Below are 16672 nucleotides of genomic sequence, written 5' to 3'. Positions count from 1 at the left end.
CCATGGCTGGAAAAAACATTCTATGCATATTAAATAAATAAAGTGCGTAGTGCAACAAATAGCAGCATATTGCGGAGCCTCTCTATTTCAACAATACAAGATGTTATCAGTGCGTTCTTAGCCCGGGAAAAGAGCATATGAAAATAACATTCCAAAATGAAAAGGTGATTCAAAATAGTACCGCACCAAATGTTCTCAAAAAATATATGCAGCCCACCCACTATTTCTTCAAAATTGAACATACTTAAAAGACGTGCTCATTTTTGCATTAAAAAACACGAAAATCGAAAACCCACATGTTACCATATTAATGAAAGGAACACTTTTCCCCAAATAGCAGATGCGGCAAAAGTAGCAGGATACTCATATAGTTAAAAAATATATGTAAACCACTTGGAACATAACAAAGAGATGACGGTCTTGTAACAAGTCCACGGGGCTCAGATTGCAGCAACTAAGTGCACTTTACGACCTGAATGGCAGCCTCTGGACAGTAGTCTCAACTGGTTAGTAGAACTACTAGATCCAGAATCCCTTTCAACGGAATTACCGATCACACTCCGTGCGGGAATTGTTGCAATAGTTCCAAAGTGTAAATGAAATAAGCCTGTAACCTGCTCCAAACCTAAAATAAAGTTCCATTGAAGGGCCGCAATTATACTGTCTCAATGGAAATGTGGGCAAGAGTTTTTCAAACCTCCTGTGTGAGGAGCACGTTAATGTATTAAAGACATGGGCACACATGAGGGGTCGGAGAAGACTGATGAGAAGGTTTCTCTTCCGCTGACCTGTGGTGGGGTTATCAGCGCCTGTGCACCCATCTACCTTGTGCTCACCGCCCTGCTGCTGATTCTCGTCCCCCACCGCCGCCAGCTTCAACTGCGGCCGCCGAGTGGGGCCGAAAACTACAACTCCCAGCAACCTGTGAGGCTGAGAGCAGCTGATACCGTTTACCGCGCCAGGAGGCGCTCAAAAGGACGGGACCTCCTCGGCAAAGCGGGTTTCTCTTCCGCTGACCTGTGGTGGGGTTATCAGCGCCTGTGCACCCATCTACCTTGTGCTCACCGCCCTGCTGCTGATTCTCGTCCCCCGCCGCCGCCAGCTTCAACTGCGGCCGCCGAGTGGGGCCGAAAACTACAACTCCCAGCAACCTGTGAGGCTGAGAGCAGCTGATACCGTTTACCGCGCCAGGAGGCGCTCAAAAGGACGGGACCTCCTCCGCGACACGGGACGCGTACGGGCGGCGCCGGGCTAAGCCCGGGACAAGGGCGGGACCGTCTGTGGCCGTCCGAGGCCGGAAGAGGCCGGGCTGGGCCATCCCATTTGGCTCGCGTGTCAAGCTGGTCACCTGTCCTCAGCAACAAAAAGACTTCTGAGAACGTTAAAATAAGTCAGGGAGGGGCGTGTAGATTAAATATTGTCAGCCGTGTCAAATATCACATTTGGGGGCACAACAATTTGCCTTGTTTTGATATACCTCACTGTTGCTATCTCCTGTGTGTTACCAGCGTAGGGCAATTTCTCACTGTAGTGGGCAAGTTAATATATTGTGGACTTTTTCTTCCGGGTCAGTTTCAAGCGTCATTTTGAGAACAGGTAGCGCGAAGAACTATACGCACAGCAGTATACGTCCATTGCCCCAGTGGTGACATGGGGAAAACCAGAAAAACCCCAATTAGACCGGGGACGGGAGTTAGGGGCACATTAGATGCATTCATTACACGTGCCGAATCCCTGTTGACACATGAGATACAGTTAACGGAGCGTAGATTGTCCCTTGATTCCCTACTGGCACACAAACGCTCTTCGTTGGGGACAATAGCGGAATGTGTCACGCCTGGAGTGAGTAAACCGGCAGGTCAGGGACCCCACTCGCAGAGTAAGACTCAGGGCTCTACATTAGTACAAGTTCACACAAATAGGCGAAGTGATGGGGATGATGAGCTACCGACACTGGTGGGGTCCGCGGTAGATAAAGTGGATAGCAGACCTGGGGGTGTTCAGGAGGGTGCCCAAGAACAGGATGCTATCACTCCCGGGGGCGAGAGGGATCTTAATGCTTTAGTGGAGAAGGAAAGGGTAGTAGTTACCCGATCAAAAAAAGTTTTACTAGTGCCAGACCCCTCTCCAGAAAGTGTCACCACTGAGAGTTTAAAGTCCTCAACCAGGCCACAAAGTAAGGGGAGAAGTAAAACTAAAAATGACACAAAAGCAAAAAAAGGTGGTTCCAGAAAAGACCCTATAATAGTTGAGGATGAAAGTAATAGGCCATCTTGTTTACAATGTAATTCCGGCTCCTCCGTAACCAGAACGGATTGGTCGCAGGAGCTATTGAAAACACTCGAATCCAAATTGGAAGCCCTTTTTCTTAAACACTTGGCCCCCTTGGTGGAGGACATAAAGAAAATTGAGGAAAAAGTCAGTAGGTTGTTTGAGATGGAAAAATGTGTTCACCCAGTCCCCCAACAAATTACGAATTCCGATGGGCTAGAGATTGTATCTTGCCCGGGACGAGCAGGGACGAAGCAGAGGGTTGATCCCAATGCGAGTAATGATAGTGATACACCCCCTATTCTGGCGCCTGTGAGTCTCCAACAAGAGGCTAATACAAAAGCCCAGATAGTAGCCACCGGTTCCCAGAATGCCCAGGTGCAGAGTTCCCCGGGCCTGCAGACGTTAGATTTGCCCCCTGCATGTTGTCCCTACACAATAGTTTTAGCAGGGGTCCCTGCCCAAAATGGGGAAAGAGAAGAATCTACAGGTTCCTTGATAAATAAGGTCAGTCACTGGCTGCACAATAACGCGAAGGAATCCAAGCATTGGAGAACGCACATTCTCATGGCAAGGAGGGTAGCTTGGATTGGTCCCTCAAAGAAGAAGTTTGCTGGAGATTGTGTTATTGTCAATTTTAGACACCCAGAGCTGGTAAAAGAATTGTTGGGTTACAGTTATGTGGCTTTTGACAGTGGGACGACTATAAAAATGCTCCCCCTGAACTTTTTCTATAGGGACCAGGCAAAAGCATTGCGCCAAGGGCCACGAAGTAGAGGGGAAGTTCCGTTAATAAGATCATACAGACTGGGGTCAGTCTCAAATAGGTTCAATCCATTGTCTGATGCGGCAGTGATGGATGAACTAGATTGACAGACTCCAGTCGAAAATTCGGAAAATTCATCCCCTTTAGCCAATATCATGCTTGGGGAGAATGTTGGTATCACAGGAAATATCCTTTCATCCGAAATCCCTCATAATGAGGTTGTAACTATCCACCTAGCCAATAGTTCAGCAGCAGATCAGAGTAGCTCAGCAGAAGTGGGATCTCAAATTCAGTATACCCCAGTAAGGAATGTGACCACCCCGGGGGTCGGGGAACTTAGGGTGGTATTGTGGAACATTGCTGGAATCTCGTCCAAATTAAGAAACAAGGAATGGTTGGAGTACAGCAAAAAGTTTCACATTATTTGTTTACAAGAAACTTGGGAGTCGGATAGTAGTGCCCCGCATCTAGATGGGTACAAAATGTTTTTCGTGCCCGCCCAAAAATCCACGATGGGAAGAGCGAAAGGGGGATTAATAACGTATGCATCTCTGGCGCTACAAGGGACATGGGAAGGCATGGGCTGGAACTCGGAATACATCCAGGGTCTTAGTTACAGCAAAAAGGGGATAAAATTTGTATTGATACATTTTTATAATGCGGGCCAATCAATGCAGAGGCTGGTTGATCTGAAGGACAGACTGGCTGACTTGTATTCTAGGGGAAAGCACCCCCCAAATGTGATTTTGGTGGGCGATTTTAATTGTCACCCATGCCCATATTTGAAATGGGGTGGGGAAACATGGAACTCTTGTCCATCTACTAGTGATTGGCACCTCAAACACACACAGGAAGGTAGCGAATTAAGCAAGATTCTGGGCATATACAATCTTGTCCCTACAATGGACTTGATCAAGCCCAGGATCTCGAAAATCATAAATCCCACTTTTAAAGGCAGGGGAAAAGAAACTATCATTGATTTTATTTTTATTTCTTATGGGTTTAAAAGTAGGATCATAGATTTTAATATAGAAATGAGTATTTTTAGTGATCACAACCCACTGGTGTTGTCATTGCTGGACGCGGATGCTTCCGTGCAGTTAAGGCCCCGGATGACAAGGGGAAATTTGGAAGCAATTGACCAGGGTAGGCGAATACGTTGGTCTAATACTGATGGGGAAGCATTCTATAAAAAACTTCTCGCAAACCCAGAAAGCGGGATATGGTTGTGCCTAAATCAAGAAACTAGAGGCAAAGAACTGATAAGTGCATTTGAAAGCATGGCAAGGGATATTGACAGATTATTGAGGATTAAATCACAAGCACTGCCCAATCTCACACCTAAATGGTTTGATAAAGCATGCTCCAGAGCCCAAAAAGAATTAAAATGGGCACTCAAAAAGGTACCGAAGGACAGGAGCATGATAGTGGAATGTAGGGCCCATTATCAAATGGCCATAAAAAAGAGGAAAAAATCTATCCACTATGAAGCTTGGGCGAATTTAAGGGAGGCAGCTGAAATGAGAGATATGTCACGGTTTTGGAGGGTGATTAATGATCCTAGTTTCCAGCCCCCGAATAGTGAGAAGGTCTCCTGCAATATCTTGCCAGAAGCTTGGGTCTCCCATTTCAAAAAGTTGTATAACCAAGGCAGTACCATGACTCAATACATCTCTGATGTAGGCATGTTACCAAGTTCATGGGTCCAGTTTACAGTGGGCGAAATTAAAGACGGAATTCAAGCCCTGACAAGGAACAAGGCCCCCGGCCCAGACGGGATTCCCCCCGATCTATTTTTATCCCAGGTTGACCTGTGGGCTCCCATACTTACTAGAGTTTTTAATACAGCAGTGGAAAGGGGAATGCCCAGGTCCTGGTCAACTGCTACCATCGTCCCCCTCTTCAAAAAGGGTAATAAAAGTGATCCCCAATGTTACCGCCCGATTTCACTAATTGATGTGTCAGCAAAGGTCTTAGGGAAGGTAATTCTAAACCGTTTGATGGACTGGGCTGAGGAAAATAAGATTATTACAGATACTCAGTACGGTTTTAGAACAGGTCGCTCTACATCAGATCAATGTCTGAATCTATATAATCTGGTGGCTAAGTATACCCTTGCCGATGATGGGACAGTTTATCTTGCTTTTATGGACCTAACTGCAGCTTTTGATCGGGTCAACCGGGAAAAATTATGGGAGATTTTAGAGCTGCTTGGGGTGGACCCCAGTTTGATTTTTATTTTAAAAACTCTACATAGGGATACAACTGCTCAGATTAGATACAGCAATGAGGGGAACCTAACTGATCATTTCGCTTGCACTGGGGGGGTGAGACAGGGTTGTATTTTTGCGCCCTTTTTATTCACGTTATACATAAATGGTTTGGATAAAGCCCTAGGAAAATTGGGGGTTGATTGCCCTAGAGTGGCCAATAGAAGTATACCTGTTCTGTTATATGCGGACGACGCAGTACTCCTCGCACGAACAGGGAGGGGTCTGCAGGCCCTCATTGACGGTTTTTGTGGGTTTCTGGCACACCTAGACTTATCTCCCAACTTAACAAAATCCTATATTATGGAAGCTGGAAAAAGACCAACGAGGAATTTCAGTTTCAAAATTGGGGGTCATAAGCTCGAGAAGGTTGAGGTTTTTAATTATCTAGGAATCATTTTTGATAAACACCTCAAATTCACGCCATTAGTCACAGAAAAGTGTAAACAGCACACAAATATAATGGGTTCAATCATGTCCTGTGTCACGAGGTTAGGCCACTGGTCCCCGAACGAAGTATTGAATTTATACAATTCAATCTGTTGTTCCAAAATCATGTATGGGAGTGAGGTCTGGGGTACTAGAAACACCTCCATGATACAACTGGAGGAAAATAAGTTTCTTAGAAGGATCTTGCAAGTACCACAAAGCATCCCGGCCTACATCATACATGAAGAGTTAGGGCTCCCTTACATCTCTGATAGAATAAGCCTTAAACCAATAATGTGTTGGATTAAAATTTGGACTAATCCAGATGCTAGCTTTAGCAGAGAAATAATCACAGATTGTATTAGAAGGGAAAAAAGTCACAAAATACCATGGCTCAAATTCGTGAAGGACAAGTTGAAGTGGCTGGGCTATGTTAGATGTTTTGATGAACCCACATCCATGACGTCCCAATCGAAAACACTCATAAAAGCAGAATACTTGAGGCGGGTAGCCTGCTCTAGTGAAGATTGTGAAATATTGAAAGGGTCAGTGCGAGCATATATACTCACGAAATCTGTTGCAGGCATAGAACCTTACTTGGCGCAGATTTATAATAAAAATGACAGATTTTTAATGACCAGATTTAGACTGGACCTTTTACACCACATTTTAGCTGTTCCCGAGGGATTCACAAAAGATATTGGTTCAAAGGGTCCCTGTGGCTGCGATCTGGGATCTCCACAGGATACCCTTCATTTTGTATTCTTTTGTCCCCTGTATGAATTCCCGCGGGATGTTTTTTTAAAACCCATCCTAAAAGCGAATAAATTCACCCACGTCAGGGTAGCTCTTTTATATTTAAAACTTTCCGCGGAACCTCTTACACTGTTTTGCACTGTGAATTTTTTAAGACTTGCTGCAAAATTGAGGAAATCGAGACGCGAGACATAAGTTATCTCGTTGTCAGTGTATTGGAGGTGGGGTTTCGCTTCATGTTATTTGATACGTACGGGGCATATAATAGTAGTACTAGCCAAAGAAGTATGTAAATGACGTAGTGGATGGTTTAGCGCATTGGGGATGTTATATGGTATTTTTAATGATAAAATTCTTTTATAATATGTGTTTTAAGCAGTCTATGATCGTATATTTTATTCTGGATGATGGTTTTTTTGCACTTTATAGTTGCTTGCACCCTGCACTTTAATAAGTAACAATTGTTGAACTTATAGCCTGCCAGTTGTTTTGTGTAACTCAGTCAATGAGGCCATGGACAGGCCATTCAGAATCGACCTAATTTGTCTTGTTCCCACTGTGTTAATGAGTTTTAATATGTGAATTTGTTTGCAATATTATTTTGTAACATGTGTAATTGTTTTTGTTCTTTTCTTGGATGTTTTTATATCCGAATAAAGATATTTTGATGATGATGATGATGATGACTGATGAGAATAAAAATCGATACGCCACTCCGCTTGCTGTCAGCATCCACGTTGCCCAGTCACCAGAGTGTCCCAGTATCTTGGGTAAGGCATTTCTTGACGCAGAACACAGATATGCGAGCTGGCAGTTGTGAAAACCGCTCCGCTTTGCCCTCCGAACCTCCACGACAGTCATCCTAAATCCACTTCCCGGCACATTCTCTGGGGGCTCTGCTGCCATAGCACTACCATGCTGATCCAACTAGAACTGCGGTCGAAAGCAGAGCCACAAGCCGACTGGTGGTACGCAGACAACGCCAACCGCCGGCGCTGTAATTGAATCCCATCCAACATCCATCCAACTCCAAAGAGAAAGTGGCACTTACTCATAATCGGTATGAATAGGGCTAATTTATTATGTTCAGGTCTCCCACGACGATATATGTTTTCTCTTTTACCTCCTTTACAGTAGAATAAGTAGGAAACGGGGGCCTGAGTATTTATTCAGCCGCATAACATACTTTGTCGCCTGATGCAAGTGAACATAGAGGAAACTTTTTAAAATCCTGGCATGGAGCCCCTCTTCTTTTGTGACATCCATCTGCAGGTACAAGGGCGAACATAGCAAAACTATAACTTTTCAAATATTTCATAACCTTGAAGAATGTATTGATGGATATCCGACATCTCTCGTCCTCCTGATTGGCAGCTCAGAATTAACACAGAAATGCACATTTTAATTCTTTCCCAGTTGATAAAAGTTTTCTTTTACCTCACTCAGAAAGGAGGACTGTTTAGTTGGGAAGGGTAGCATAGTTATCAGTCTCCTATGGTCTTCTCAGTACTACACATACATACGCCTGGACATTATGGCCTCTTCCCATTGAAGGTTATATGGTTACAGCACTCTTTCTGCGATACTATACCGCCTAATAAATTTAGCAGTGGGTGTTACAACAGATTAGCTGGCCTGAAGGATGCAGTGAAAATGTAGTTACTGTGTTTTTGTATAACCTTTCCATAAAAATTACGTTTGTTAAGCTTTTTTTATACAGAGCGATGGTAGAAAAGGAGCCCAAATATTTACTACACAGAATCCTCAGAGAATATAGATAAAGAGAAGCAAGGTGTGCTTCAGAGTCCTCTGATCTACCTGTATATAGGATGTGCCTTCTCCTAGTATTGTCAAGCTCTGAACCCACCTCTTCAGCCTACCATTTTTTACAATTTAAAACCATTTATTTTTGCCAGCAATATGCCCTACAGTTTACAATCCACTGATGCACGCAAACTACTAAACTTACTTTTAATTTGTTTTACTTTCTACTCTCAGAGAGTTTAATCATGCATAAAATAAACTAATTGAAATAAATTTGCTTACTTCAGATGTTTTATATGTTGTCAGCATGTCTCATAAAGACCCCAACTGACTTTCATATAGAGCCACAGAAGTTATAGTATAATTTGTGGCAGTATTCAAATAAAGGTAACAAATACAATTGGATTTAGCATGTAGTAATTGCAGTGCCTTGGCTCCATCCCTTGTGGACCCAAATAGTCTGGACAACCTGTAAGCAGAATCAATTCTAAATGTAGAACATTAGGAGAATCCTTTTTTTGGTGGGTAGCTGTTTCAATGATATGCAAAAAAAGAGCAGAGCCCTTCATCAGGCACTGTGAATCAGGGCATTTAGAAGATGCAGATTGAATCACACCTCTGTGCTAGGGGAGGTGAGATTGTGTTATGGAAGGTGCAGAGTTTTGTAATGTAGTTGGTGGAACGTTGATGGAAGTAGGATGAACGAGCTATGGGGTTGTGAAGGTGTGAATAGCCACTCCTCAGAATGTAAAATTAGTTATTTGCTAGGCTCCTGGTAGAACGGTATATTTACACTTGACTCCTTACAGCCTATTCCTAAGATCATCAGCCATACGTTGTGAGGAATGAGATCGGGGAAGTTTGTAACATTGGTGCCTATCATGGAACGTCTGCATCGCCAGGGGTTACAATAGCTGCAACTATTTCCACATCATTTACTCTGAGGTAAGGGGAAGCAGAAACACAGAGTTTGGCAGGCAGTCTGCAGCAAACACAAGGAGACGGGTAGAGAAAGGTGACAAAGGAAATTTAGGATAGAAGCATTACACAGGACTTCAGACAGAGGACCAGAAAGCAATACATTAGATGTAACTGATAGTTACAGGTTGTACAAGGCAGGAAGGTAGAGGCTGGCAGGGAGATGTTGGAAAAGGCACCCTGTGTAGCAGGTAGACAGAAAAAAATGCATTGCAGAATTCAGGCAGGACGGCAAGTTGAAATAGGTAGGTGGAGGCAAGAAGGAACGGCTGTAGCAGGCTCATCTTTAGAGAGAGGTGCTTAAGGAGGTAATCTGATGGCCAGAAAGAGGTTTGCCAGCAAAGTTGTGAAGACTCAAACATATGAGAGGACAGAAGCACAGTGATTGGGTCGAGGATCGTAGGCAGGACCACAGGTCAGGCAGGACTCAACCATGTATTATGTCCTTGTCACTCATGTTGATGGTGGGAAATGGCATTTTCATGCGCATGTTGTGTGTTGGAGTCTGGTGCTGGAGCAGTGATCCCCCCATTAGACAGGCAGGTGGATCAGCCATGGGCACTGTGGTTCCACACATGTGCTTACTCTGTTCAACTATTATCATTTCCCACCATTCCTCTGATAACACCCCTCGTGCCTTCTGTCATGAGGGAGCCCAGCTCTTTGCACTGTCACCAGCATGCTCTTCCTAGCAGGTAGATCCATCTAGTGTAAACATTGTTCCAGGATCCTGCAGACAGACGCAGATATTCACTATTTAGGAATATTAATGAATATCCCACAATGCAGAACAAAAGTTCCATGATCAATCCTGCAGCCACATTATCACATAATAGCAAGAGCATTGATATTAACTCACCGAGGAAGGATGGCTGGAAAAGAACCTCTGGGCACATGAACCTTTCATTGCCAATAGCGATCACCTGACCATCTGGCAACTCATAATTTTTCTCTAGTGAGGACGAGGAGGCAGCAGTCATCATTTCCTGATCAAAGTCTAAGGCGACATAGCAGAGCTTCTCTTTAATGTCACGCACAATTTCCCTTTCAGCTGTGGTAACAAAGCTGTAGCCCCTCTCAGTCAGGATCTTCATGAGGTAGTCCGTCAGTTCACGACCAGCAAAGTCAAGACGCAGAATGGCATGAGGCAGGGCATAACCTTCCATCACCGGAATCCATCACAATACCAGTGGTACGACCAGAGGCATTCATGGACAGGACTGCTTGGACAGCCACATACATAGCTGGTGTGTTGAAGGTCTCAAACATGACCTGAGAAAGAAAAGTTATACAATGCAATTAGAGAACAAACAATGGTGCAAATGTTGGTTGACAGAGAATGGTTAATTTAGCCATCAGAAAACGCTGTAGTTTCATTAACTATTTGAACTAATGGTCACACTGTTTATAGCATTTCCAGAAACAACATACAGATAAATGCAAGATTTTGGCCAGTAGAGAGTAAACAATCTGCAGGTCTATTGCAATCAATCACAGCTGGTATCCTTTAACCCCTTCCCCGCTCATGACGGAACCACTCCGTCATGAGCCACGGTTGCGCTGTGCTCATGACAGGCTGTCGCTCCGCCCACGCGGCGCCTTTTCCCCGCCTGTGTGGGCGTCTAACGTAAGTGGGCGGCGCCGTGACGGAACCACTCCGTCATGAGCACAGCTCAACCGTGGCTCGTGACGGAGTGGTTCCGTCACGAGCACAGCGCCACCGCACCTGCCCCCAAACCCCCCCAGCGCCGCGGCGGAATTCCTGCCACGGCGAAGGGGTTAAGGCACTTAATGTGGATGGGAGGTCAGGGAGAAACCTCTTAATTATTCTGGGTAAAATAGAGTTATTTTCTAGCTCTGACAGTCTGAAAATGACATTTTCAAAAGTTCAGACAGTAGGAAACTAGTTTATGTAAAAATAAATTGTTGTGATATTTGACGTCTAAATAAGAGAGATATAGCGGTAAAGTTATCCTCTAGCCATATGTTGAAGTGTGCTTTGGTTTTTAGTACAAATCTGATCTCTGAATGTTCATGCTTAGAATTAATGATTGCATTATATGCTTTGTATTTAATTTAGGTTCCATAACCCTCATTGGTCCCGACTTAGACTTTGGTGGACAGAGTAGTTCAATACAAACCTGGTGGGGTACCATGTCAGTCTAACCATCGTTCCACCGGCTCTAATATAAGGGACTGTCAGAGTAAGGATATCAGGCCTCTTGCCCTATTAAGTGCCAACCGTTTAATGTATTTTTTTTCTCTCTGTCGCTGCCCGGAAACACTTGGTGGTCTGGAATATAAAAGAATGGAAAATGACATATACACTTCGTAAGAAATCTCCCAGGGTGTGAGGGTCATTAGTTCTTTTGTTTTTCAATAACAAACTCCTACTTTCGGAGTTTGTTTTTGAAACAGAAAAAAGTTTGGTGCACAGCGCTTTGAAAGACGGCAGCTTTCCAACCGACATTGAATGTTTAAACTCCGGCTGCTGTATTACAATGACGGCGGTCAGAGTCTTTGGAGGCTCCCTTCCCCCATGGCCCTCCACATGTGGCCCTTGGGGGCACCTATGGTGCCTCCCTTCACATCCCTGCACTGTATTGCAGGTACCCTGAGGTGCTTACATTTTTCAATGGGAAACTTGTGCTGCTGGCGGTGTTGGCCCGCCCATAAGCTCCCATTGAAAAATTGAAGTTTGTGACCACACCATGGGCCCGATTCACAGAACTAACTTAAGACAAAATCCTAAACTTACTACCATTTTGGTATTCACAGAAGGCACTTACTCATTTTGGTATTCACAGAAGGCATTTACTCATTTTGGGATTCACAGAAGGCACTTACTCATTTCGGTATTCACAGAAGTTAGGAGTCCTAACTTTAGGACTCCTAAATGCCTTCTGTGAATACCGAAAGTCTTAAAATTAGGATTTTTCTCAGTTTAGTAGTAGTATAGTTAGGACTCCTAACTTTAGGACTCATAAATGCCTTGTGTGAATACCGAAAGTCTTAAAATTAGAATTTTTCTCAATTTAGTAGTAGTAAAGTTAGGACTCCTAACTTTAGGACCCCTAAATGCCTTCTGTGAATACCGAAATCCTTAAAATTAGGATTTTTCTCAGTTTAGTAGTAGTATAGTTAGGACTCCTAACTTTAGGACTCCTAAATGCCTCCTGTGATTACCGAAAGTCTTAAAATTAGGATTTTTCTCAATTTAGTAGTAGTAAATTTAGGACTCCTAACTTTAGGACTCCTAAATGCCTTCTGGGAATACCGAAAGCCTTAAAATTAGGATTTTTCTCAGTTTAGTAGTAGTAAAGTTAGGAGTCCTAACTTCTGTGAATACCGAAGTGAGAAAGTGTCTTCTGTGAATACCAAAATGAGTAAGTGCCTTCTGTGAATATGAAAATGGTCGTAAGTTTAGGATTTCGTCTTAAATTAGTTCTGTGAATCGGGCCCTAAGTGCGGTGTCGGAACCACTGACCTGAGGTCGGTTGGTTCCTCATCTGCGGTGATGTCGGTCGGAGGCAATCATGGCCAAAATGTCCTCCGCCACCCTGACGGGCAAAGGGTGCCACAAAACACCAATCAGACCCATTACCTTTGACAGATTTGACGGAATACATCTTGAGATTTACAGTTGCCACAGTACCATGAATTGACTCCATTTTGGAATATGCTGGAGGTTTTACGCTGACATTATGCAAAGAGTATTTAAAAAATGGTAAGATGATGGTAGAATTGTGATAGAAATCTTTATGAATTTTATAAACCGTAAAGCTTCTGGGTTATTGCTGGTGTATCTTCTTTTTTGTAATTTTAGTTTGGTGACTGTACAATTTACCTTTCCCTCTGAATTGTTTGTTGTTCATATCCATGGTTCAGAAGGAGGTCTCCTGAGGACATGCAATTATAAATATATCTTCTGGCTAAATAATTCCTAAAATATTCATTTGCTGAAAAGAAAACATCTAAATGTACTTCATGGGGCAAATCTAAAGCTTATGAAGTTTTGTATCAGTTCTATTTATGTGAGTGGACTTCAAAAGGCATGCAATACAGAAATAGTTTGTTTTTATGTTGGCATTGCGATCGTTCTTTGGGCTCTGCTTGGAAAGTTAATGCAGCTTGCAGAGGGAATTTGTTGATACATGCATTATCTCTTTTAGCTCATTGATTACCGTGGCTTTGGTTGCACAGAACTGAAAGAAGAAAACCCCTCCAAGTATATTTGAGTGAGAGCATTATCTAAAGCAGGTTTTCCTTAGGAAAGGTGCTATTCATTTAGTTTCACTGTAAAATTTGCAGAAGTAAGAGGGTGGGGGAGAATGTTAACACATTGTCTCACTAGAATAAGGGACTGAGTAAAACCCTTTGAATTCCACTTCTGAAATTAATTTGTATTGTATATCTTTTCCTTAGTGTCATATAGTTTACTCAATAAAATTAAAGAGATTCCATGGCAACCAGACCAAATTCTTAATAAGCAGAGGTCTTTCATTGCTAAGCGAACTAATTTAACCAGAAACCTCTGTGGTTGACAAAAGATTAATGGGTTCACCATTAATGTTGAAGACAGGAATAGAGGTTTACGCCCAAACTCTAGTAATCACCCCCCTCAATCTAATATTCTCTAAAGATGCCATGCCGTTAGACTCTCCTCCCTCCAGTTTCCAACCCGTATTAAACCTCCATTTACATAAACTGGTCTAATGGAACGTGGCGGGGTCAGAAGGAAATTGTGCGTCCACCATTGGGTAGATTTTATCAACCTGCACGATATTTGCATTTTCCAAGAAACCTGGACACCAACCTACATGCCAGGTTATGCAACGTTTTACTGCCTGGCCATTGCTTCCAAACAAGGTCGCCCATCGGGCGGTCTGGTGATTTGGGTTAAAATTGCGCTTTGCTGTACAATTTTAAAGCTAAATCCCAACGGCCCAGGCATTTTATCAATCCAACTGAAGGGCGATACTGGTTTTAATCTTGATATTTACAATCTTTACGCTAGAGCCACTGGAGGAGGTGGGAGTTCAGCCACCTTGCAATCTCCAGATGAGCTCCATGATAACAGGAGGGCTTCACATCCACTAATTGTGGCAGGTGACTTTAAAACATGACCTTTGACCCTAGATACGGACAACATCTATGAGGTTAAAGAGGAAGATAAACTGTGGTCTGTCCCCCCCCTTGACCTACCTACTATTAAGAAATGGTCTCAACCAGCCATTCAATTAAATGCAATGGTTCTGGAGCATAGGCTGAGAGCCACCAATGGGAGGACAAAATCAGATAGAGGAGGTGAGAACACCTTCACTGGGCCGACAGGAGTGAGCCGTATTGATTATATTCTAGTTGGTCTAAGGCTGTGGTCAACTCTAATAGATATGTCTGTAGCTAACAACATTGATAGCGATCATAACCCTTCAATACTGAGCATGACACCTCCTTGGGTTAATCCATAAAGTGCTCCCAAGAACCAATTCATATCTAAAGAGTTCTATCCTACCAACGATAAATGTCGCCTTAAGTGGCACAGGATTTTGGGAGATGATAGTAAACTTGCATCTATCAAACAGGGCTTAATAGCCCATCTGACAGAGATTGAAGTTCACCAAGAGGGCCTGAGAGAGAGGGGGGATTATTGTACACCCAGTACTTCATTTGCTCGCACTACAAGCAGACAGGGGAGACAAAAGTAGCAATCTTGGTGTACAGAAGAATGTCGACTTGCAAGGCGTCAACACGCCGCGGCAGTTTAGGCAAAGAATATGGTTGCTGTGAGAGAGTCAAGAAGGACTTACACAACAGCTATTACTAGAAAGTGGGACGAGGAAAAATGGAGGCAAATTGGGGAAGCATGCTCCCACAAAGATCTCAAAAGATTTTGGGCTTTAGTTGTGAGGAGGAGTTTGGAGAGTCAACCAACGTTAGCTAATAACATTCCAGCCAGTGTTTGGCATGAGCACTTTAGTGCCTTATACAGCAACTCCAACTGTCATACTATGCTGGCACCTTCCTTTAACCCGTCCCTAGCTAAATCTGTCACCCTATTTACCAAGAGTGAAACTGCAACCTCAATCGAGGCAATTGTACTGTCAAAAGCTCCTGGCCCTGATGGAATTCCAGGTGATTTATTCTGTCACAACAAAGACAACTGGTCCAACTATATATTGGCACTTTCCAACACCATAGCATGGGAGAGAATTGTAACATTACTATATGCGGATGACACCCTTTTAGTCTCCAAAACACCTGGTGGTCTCCAGGCGCTGTTAAACCAATTTGAGGTTCTGCGACACAAGAGGGTTGAAAATCAACACTTCCAAAACAAAGTATATGATGCTGAACCCCCATAGATCATATAAAGGGTGACCAACTCTAGATAATGTTTTGCTCAAGAGGGTAGGCAGCTTTGACTACTTGGGTATCAAAATATCCAAACAAATGTCCTGGAAGCCGCACCTAACCAAGGCAACCTTAAAATGTAATTAAATAGTTGGGGCCTTAAAGAAGAAACATTCCTGCTCATATAGCAAACCTGTTGCACCTTCCCTTGAGATATACAAATCTAATGCAGTGAGTTGTGCCCTATAAGGAGCTGAGCAATGGGGCTTCGAAAGAATGGTTGATCTATCCGTGTCGGAGAACAAGTTGCTAGGGAACTTAGTGTCACTACTTCATCCCCGTGCTCTTTTAGCAGAGACCAAAAATGACCCCCGAATTCCTCCTACGTTGCTGCACTTGAGGAAGTCACTTCCCTTGATGTATTAAACAAGATAGGCTGGACTAAAAACATTAAAAGCCTACTCTACAACATCGGGGTAAAGGGTCAGTGGGAGAGCATTAACCCTCTTCAGCTGCCTTCTAAGAAACAAATGAAAGCTATGTACTGGGTAGCCCAGAAGGAAACTAGCAGCATCATGATGGGCAGGTTAACAGCAAAATTTGTTGATTTTAAAATGACCAGATTGCTGGAAGGCTACCGCGATCTTATCCAGTCACCAACTGACAGGAAGTTATACATTTAGTTTAGACTTGATACACTCCCCCTGAATTACTTCACATGTGCATGGTCTTGCAACACAGTACAATCCAAGTGCTGCCCAAGCTGCCCTGATCCTATTGAATCAGCTGCACATGTTCTCTTTACCTGCCAAGCATACTTCTGCCCAAGAGGTAGGTGTCTAACACCAATTTGTAAACAGTTGGGAACTAGAGAGCATGGTGCAGCCTTGCGAATCCTCAAATCCGATACAAGACCATTGTTTACCTGTGCACTTGCAAAATTCCTAGGTCAAATGTTGGGGATCAAGAGAAAATTCACAGAGGCCCCATTTCCACTGTCAATAGTTAGCTTTAAAATCATGTTCCCTAATAGGATTCACAAGTGCTAAAAGTAGGGACCCTGTGTACCATTATAGAAAGATTA

At 43.4% G+C, this 16672-nt stretch overlaps 1 long non-coding RNA gene and 1 pseudogene across 1 annotated transcript in view; one reads left to right on the top strand and one right to left on the bottom strand.

Annotated features, from left to right (window-relative positions):
- The window catches only part of LOC146796539 (uncharacterized), a 36339-nt gene that overhangs the window by 1157 nt on the left and 18510 nt on the right, over positions 1-16672 (top strand). The window contains exon 2 of the long non-coding RNA XR_014969635.1: positions 7152-7262. This is a non-coding gene — a long non-coding RNA (uncharacterized LOC146796539). The remainder of the gene's footprint in view (positions 1-7151; positions 7263-16672) is intronic.
- The window catches only part of LOC146796540 (actin, cytoplasmic 1-like), a 70989-nt pseudogene that overhangs the window by 43730 nt on the left and 10587 nt on the right, over positions 1-16672 (bottom strand).

This window comes from Triturus cristatus, chromosome 10, assembly GCF_964204655.1.
Source record: "Triturus cristatus chromosome 10, aTriCri1.1, whole genome shotgun sequence".
Classification (NCBI taxonomy): Eukaryota; Metazoa; Chordata; class Amphibia; order Caudata; family Salamandridae; genus Triturus; species Triturus cristatus.
Note: the sequence above shows the minus strand (reverse complement) of the source record. Positions and strands in the feature narration are given on the sequence as shown.